The following is a 7,723-nucleotide window of genomic DNA, read 5'->3' as shown; positions in this document are numbered from 1 at the left end:
TCAGCCGCCCCCTCCTCTCCGGTTCCATCCTCCCCGCAGGCGCGTGTGCTCGTGTCTCCGCCCGTTTCTCCATACCTCAGGCTTTTATGGCTTCCCCGACTGTCCCCGGGGCCTTCTCCTTCCCCCAGCTGTGGGCATTTCAGTCCACCAACTTTCCTGTGGTTCTGGACGATGTCCGTTCTGACCTCTAGTTGTATTTTTGAAATTGTTGTGCCCGGCTGCAGGTTAGGTGTTTAACCTATGGCGCCATCTTGGTTCCTATCATTCTTCTTAACAGGAAGAAAAAGAGATGAAAACTATTCTCTGGCTTCCACACTGAAGGTCACGCGCACCCTGGGGGGGTTTGGTGAGCTTCACTTTCATTACTGGCGATACGTATTGTGACAATTACAGTTTGGGAAGGATGTTCTGAAGAGAACATTTCTGTGACTCCTACGTTGATCTGGGATAGTATTTCTGCATGAGCTCAGCTGCTGTTTGAATTGCAGTTTACCTGCCAACAACTTAAGAAGGATTCAGTTTAAACTAAGTGCACCCCAATCCTTAGATACAACCCTGCCTCGGGCTCAGAATCTCTGATGAGGCTGCAGTCAAGACACGGCCTGGGCTGCGGGCACCCACAGGCGTGAATGAGGCGGAGGATCCACTCTCGTGACTGCTCACCACGGCTGCTGGCGAGGCCTCAGGCCCTTCCAGCTTCTCACGGTGTCCCAGTTCCTCACGGCACAGTCTCTCCACAGGCATCTGAGGGTCTCCGTGGCATTCCCCCGATCAAGTAAAGGTAGAGACAGAAGCGCTGTGCACTTTTTATTCCCTGGTCTCTGGAATTGTACTCTGCCACTTCTTTTAAAAATATGTTTATTGATTTCAGAGAGGAAGGCATGGGGAGAGATGTAGAAACATCAATGATGAGAGGGAATCATTGATTGGCTGTGTCCTGCCCGCCCCCTATTGGGGATCAAGCCTGCAATGCAGGCATGTGCCCTGACTGGCAATCGAATCTGTGACCTCTTGGATCCTGGGTGGATGCTCAACCGCTGAGCTACATCCGGCTGGGCTGCCACTTCTACTTTAATTTTATCTGTTGCAAGTGAGCCACTAAGTCCACCCCACACTTGAGAGGAGTTAGGCTCTACATGGTGAAGAGCACATATGTACTGACTTGTGCATCTTTTCACATCACCACGGATTTCTACATGTCATTCCCTGAACGTGAGCATTACTTAGGGTCTGACCTCAGTCCTCTGACACTCTCACCCTAGTCACGCTCCTGGGTGCTCTCAACGACTCCCATGGTTCCAAGTACCAGCTCTGCTGTTTAATATATTCATCTATTATTCTAGTCCTGACCTCTCTTCCAAAACCTAGTTGTATTTTAAGCCTCCTGTCATACATCACCTGGAAAGCCAACTCAGCCGAACCAAAACCAACTCCTGTTTCCTCTCTCCTCGCTCCCAATTTTCTTCAACCCAGTTACCAAGACAGGAAACAGGATATAATCAATCCCTCCTCCCCGCACCTCTCCACCTTCGCTATGGATTATCCTCACTGCTAATCCCTCCTAAGCTCTCAGTGTGCTTCCTCTCTCAGCACTGGCGGTGCACAGGCTATCACTTCTGAACGACTGCTGCGGCCTACTACCTGAACCCTCTGCCTTGTCTCTCCTCTTCCTTATTTATCTTCTGTCGGATAGGTCTTGATGAACACATCTATCAGAGATTCCAATCTAATAAAAGAGAAACATGCAAATTGACCATACCTCCGCTACGCCCACAAGCCACGCCCACCAGCCAATCAGGAGCAAGTATGCAAATTAATCCAACAAATATGGCGGTGGCCACAGAGCTGGAGAGAGCAGGAGGTTGGGTTGCCCCCGGCAATGGAGGAAGCCAAGCTTTCCACCCGCCCTGGCCTGCCCTGGCCTCCGCTCAATGCTACAAACTTTCAATTATAGACAATAAATAAATCTCAACAAAAATGGCGGCAGCCACAGAGCTGGAGCCAGCCAGAGACTTGGGTTGCCCCTGGCGATGGAGGAAGCCAAGCTTTCCGACTGCCCTGGCCTCCACTCGAGGCTACAAAGTTTCAATTATAGAAGATAAATAAATCCCAGATACCAGGGCCTATGCTTGAGTCACAGGGGGGCGTGGCCGGCCTGCAAACCACCACAGGACCCTCGCCCAGGCTTCCCCACACCCCAAGGAAACCCCCACCCTGATCCAGGACACCCTTCAGGGCAAACCAGCTGGCCCCCATCCATGCACCAGGCCTCTATCCTATCTAATAAAAGAGTAATATGCAGATTGACCATCACTCCAACACACAAGATGGCTGCCACCATGTGGTCAAAGATGGCTGCCCCTATGTGGACACAAGATGGCTGCCACAAGATGGCCAGCAGGGGAAGGCAGTTGGGAGGGACCAGGCCTGCAAGGGAGAGCAGTTGTGGGCGATCAGGCCAGGAGGGGAGAGCAGTTGTGAGGACCAGGCCTACAAGGGAGGGCAGTTGGGGGCGATCAAGCCTGCAGGGGAGAGCAGTTAGGGGTGAACAGGCCAGCAGAGGAGGGAAGTTGGGGGCAACCAGGCCTGCAAGGAAGGGCAGTTGGGGGGGACCCAGGCCTGCAGGGGAGTGCAGTTGGGGAGGACCAGGCCTGCAGGGGGGTCAGTTAGGGGGGGACCAGGCCAGCAGGGGAGGGAAGTTAGGGGCAATCAGGCTGGCAGGGGAGCAGTTAGGCATCAATCAGGCTGGCAGGGGAGTGGTTAGGGGGTGATCAGGCTGGCAGGCAGAAGCGGTTAGGGGTAATCAGGAAGGCAGGCAGGTAAGCAGTTGGGAGCCAGCAGTCCTGGATTATGAGAGGGATGTTTGACTGCCCATTTAGGCCCGATCCCAATAGGAAATCTCTCGAGGGGTCCCAGATTGGAGAGGGTTCAGGCTGGGCTGAGGGACACCCCCTACCCCCACCCCCACCCCCACCCCCATGTATGAATTTTGTGCACCGGGCCTCTAGTATCTCTATAAAAAACCTTCACTGGCTCACTAATAACTTCGGTTTAAAGCCCAAAGCCTTTTAAAATGACTTATAAGGCCCTTTAAAATCTGATCCTAAGGTGCTTTTAGCTTCACCTCTTATCACTGTCTCAATGCATCTTCACCAAATTGTCATTCCCCCAAAATGTCACTTACTCTCAAGCATTCATATATTTACACGTGCTGTTGTCTATGCCTGGAATACCCACTGCTCTCCCCTCTGCTTGGTCAACTCCTATATTCACTCAAGCAGCACCTGCTCTAAGCCCCTCTCTCTGCCTCCCTGGGTGAGAAGTCACGTACCTACCATAGTTCCACATCCCCTCGTGTACACTGATGACATATACTTATCATCTATGAGTCACAGATGCTTTTAGGACTATTTCAATTTCAAATGTTCTATCTCTATGCCCGCATGAGACATAAATAAATTTGTCAGAGTACATTTCCTACTTTTCTTATTTCAGAAAATATGATTGCTAGTGACCATTTGCCCCCTCCAGAAATTCCAGAATAACCTATTGCATGAAGAGACTGATCTCTCCCATAACTTTTGGAGTATTTTCTGATTTTGCTGCATTAAAGATCACAAAGTGTTACTCCAAGCCCAGAGCACAAGTAAACATTTTACCAATGTGTATGCCCTTCTCTGCATCGCTCACTTCCCATTCATTGCAACCCCAACACCCCATTACAAACCACATTCCATAGTAAGCAGGTGAGGTGGCATCAGGAGAACCGAGGAACCCACTAATTAAAGACATCTCATCTATTAATTGTGTCCTTTATTGTGGAACCTTGGCACTTAGTGACATATAGTGCATCCCCATTATTACTGGAAAATTCCCAAGATGGGTCTGGGTGCTCACATCTTGGCACGGAGGCTTTTATTAAATTCATCTTCGACAGATAAGATAAATACCAAACCAAGTATCCTCTTACCAAACAAATGGGGGAAAACTCTCCGCTTCGTTCTCAGCCATCATTCCTTAATCACTCTGAACGAGTAGCCACATTTTCCAGCCACCTTGAGTCAAAATTACCCTCAGCGACCCTGTCACAGTTGCCGTGTCTCACGTTCCCTCCTTTTTCTGTATGTATATTTTAAATATCCCCCAATCCCTATTTTTTCCTCTGTATAATGCCCCTCAAAGTTGTCTATGCTCATTGACACCATATGCTCACAAGTCTCTCCGAGTTTCCAAGTCGAATATCCACATGCCATTGGATTTCTCCGCGTGGATGTGCCACTAGCAGCCTAAAGTCCACAAAGCCAAAGCTGGATACCTTCCCCCTTCCCTGCGCACACTTCCTGTGTTGCCAATGTAACCCACCGGGCACCACCAGTGACCTTTGCCCAGCCTCAACACCAGTTCTCTCCTACTGTCTCATCCCCCCGCCCCTCCCCCCCAGCTCCCACATACATTCTTAACATTTCTTAGTGAGTTTCTTTAGGAAGTAACTTTACACTCACCTGGATTGTACCGTCACATACACTAATTATGTGCTTACCATGCGCCATCTGCGTGATTCGCATGGGTCCTATCATTTCATTCTTCTAATAGTCCTATCAGCTGCAGACAGCACAATTAGTTCTCTTTTATGTATAAGGAAACTGAAGCTTAGAGGTATTCAGCAATTGGCCTAAATTCACTTCTAAAAGGGAAAGTCATGATATTTAACCCACATATTTCTGACTCCAAAATCTGATCTGGAAAAGTAGGAAATTAGCTTGCATAACAGAAAAATTAAGCACTTGGTTTATAACTATTTTTTACACAAACATTCCCATGTTATTTGGAATGTACATAAAACATTTTATAAAACATACTTTATCCATTTCTGCTTATTTCTCCTTTGTTCATGTTTGATGGTCCGCTAGCTAAAAATTGCTAGCAACCTACTAACTTTTTAAGGACAGATGTGAGGGAGAAAGCTTGAAACTGGGAACAAGAGGTTCTTGCAATAGCCCAAGCAAGAGGTGTGGCCCTAAAGGAAGGCAGTGCGGCAGGAAGGCCATCATTTCTAAGAAACTTAAGAGGTGGCATCACTAGGTCGTGACTAGATTTGTAGGTTGAAGGAGGAATCAAAGACGACTCACCTAAGTTTCTATTCACGAAACCTAGATGGAAGGTAGACTAGTTTTTATTCGGGGTTGTATACATAAGACTATTTATGGAAAGCTCTAAGGCAGTAGAGAGTGGTAGGTGGAGGTGAGGGATGGGACAAGCAGACATTACTGGGCTGAAGCATGGAATCCTTGTATTGAATTCAAAGGGATATGGGAACCATTAGAGAGCTATTACTAGAGAAATGGCATGATTGACAGGAATCATGGAAAATCTTTTTAGCTTCACTGAAGCAAGAAATATTTGGAAATTATACATCTTGGTTTCTTGACAAATGCCATAACTATTATCATAATAGCACCAAGAAGTATTTCAAATAGAAACAGTTAAGTCACCCATGTAAATCACCAATTTAAGAAAAGTTTGTCAGTAGTTTGAAGTGACGGTTTACAGAATTGAAACTCAAACTGACAAGTTAGAAGACATTATACATGCTCTACTAAAACACTGACAAATCTTTTGTAATAGTTTATTATTTTGGAAAAATGTCTCGAAGGAAATTGCCTACATGTCAGAAGCATTTTGAAGCATTCAATGTTTAAATCAAAACACTTTCTAATATATACTCTGCCTCAATCCATCAAATGGATCAGCAACTTACATAACCAGTCAAATTGGTCTTGTCTTTACTAGGTGTATCGGATTTTGTAATCAAAGAAAACACAATAATTTCAAGCGAAACATCAAAAGTGCTTTATTCAAAGTAATATCCATCACTAGCTACACATTTCCCCCATCTTTCAGGTAATTTGTGGATAATGTCCCAATAGAATTTTTCTTGTTTTGAGGCAAACCATTCAGAGACCCAATTTTCCACTCCTTCATATGTTTTGAAGTGCTGCCCAGAAAATGCGTGTGCCATCGATCAGAACAAGTGGTAATCTGAAGGAGCAAGGCCTGGTGAATACAAAAATGGGGTTCTTCAAAAAGCTACCTCACGATTATAAGTTCCTAACTGGGAAGTTCATGGTGGGTAGTAATGCCCGAAGTATACAAGTTCTTTAGCAAAAGGTTTATCTGTCCCTTAAGCAAAAACGGTTTTTGTACACATAGGTTAACACACCTTTGAAATGCCTCTTTTCAGACCCCTCAGAACTGAAACCACCCTCAAGAGAGCACCCAATCTTGTTCACTCTTCTGTGACCCAACCCCTGCCTGGCTTTCTCCCACCTTCCTGCAAGCTCCCAATGAGCCCTTCTTAACTCCAAAGGCGTGAAGAACCTGCAAATGCCAAGCCGAGAAGCACGTTTCTCAGTCTGTGGAGATCTTGCTTCCAGCCGTATCCTGTTTGACTCAAATAAATGTTTATAAAACTTCTCTACAGGTCTAGACATTCTTATGTCAACACAATAGGAATTTATATTCTTACTAGAGGCCCGGTGCACGAAATTCGTGCAAGAATAGGCTTTCCTTCCCCCGGCTGCCTGCACCGGCTTCCCTCAGGCACCCGGGACCCAGGCTTCCCTCCAGCCGCCAGCAGGCACCTGGGACCCGGGCTTCCCTTGCAGCCCCGGCTTTGTCCAGAAGGTCGTCCAGAAGGACATCCGGTCTAATTAGCATATCACGCTTTTATTATTATAGATAGATAGTTTTGGAGGCTAGAACTCCCGGATGAAGGACAGGGTCAGCCGGGTGTTTCTTCTGAGGCCTCTCTCCTTGGCTTGCAGATGGCTACTTTCTTGCTGTGTCAAGGCATCTGTAACGTCTCTGTGTCCAAATTTCTTCGTATAAGGATACCAGTCAGATTAGAGACCACCTAACAGCCTCACTTTTACGTAATCATCTCTTTAAAGGCCCTGACCCTAAGACAGTCATAACCTGAGGTACTGGAATTAGTGCTTCGACACAGGAATTATGGGGAGGGAGGGAAAGAAGGTACATAATTCATCCCATAACAGTCATTAGTTGCAAACAACTAAAAGCAAGACTAACTTAAGTAAAACAAGAATTTATTGGAAATATTGCTCACAGAATCTAAGGAATCCTGGAAATCTTAGGAAATCCAGGATCTTGGGGAGCCTGGGACATCAGGCTAAGAAAACAAAGGCAGCGAGTGGTAACAGGAAACACTGTAATGAAAGCCTCGTGCAGATGCAGCAATGGCCTGCCAGCACTGGACAGGTAATGCACGCATTCTTCCAATGACCTGAAAACTGAACGATTCCTAGTCTTGTTTCATCCCTTTGAGGTTCAAAGCCTTAGGCTTAGGTGGCAATGGTGTAACCATAGTTTAATCCAGGGGTCCTCAAACTTTTTAAACAGGGGGCCAGTTCACTGTCCCTCAGACCGTTGGAGGGCCAGACTATAGTTTAAAAAAAACTATGAACAAATTCCTATGCACACTGCACATATCTTACTTTGAAGTAAAAAAACAAAATGGCAAAAACACCCGCATGTGGCCCGCGGGCCGTAGTTTGAGGACGCCTGTCCTAGAGTATGTAAATAAAGTCCTATGTTTTAACTAGAGGCCCGTTGCACAAAGATTCATGCAATAGGCCTTCCTTCCCCTGGCTGCCAGCACCGGTTTTCCTCTGGCACCCGGGACCCAGGCCTTCGCTCTGGCTGC

This window comes from Eptesicus fuscus, chromosome 11 (genome assembly GCF_027574615.1).
Source record: "Eptesicus fuscus isolate TK198812 chromosome 11, DD_ASM_mEF_20220401, whole genome shotgun sequence".
NCBI classification, from domain to species: Eukaryota; Metazoa; Chordata; class Mammalia; order Chiroptera; family Vespertilionidae; genus Eptesicus; species Eptesicus fuscus.
Note: the sequence above shows the minus strand (reverse complement) of the source record.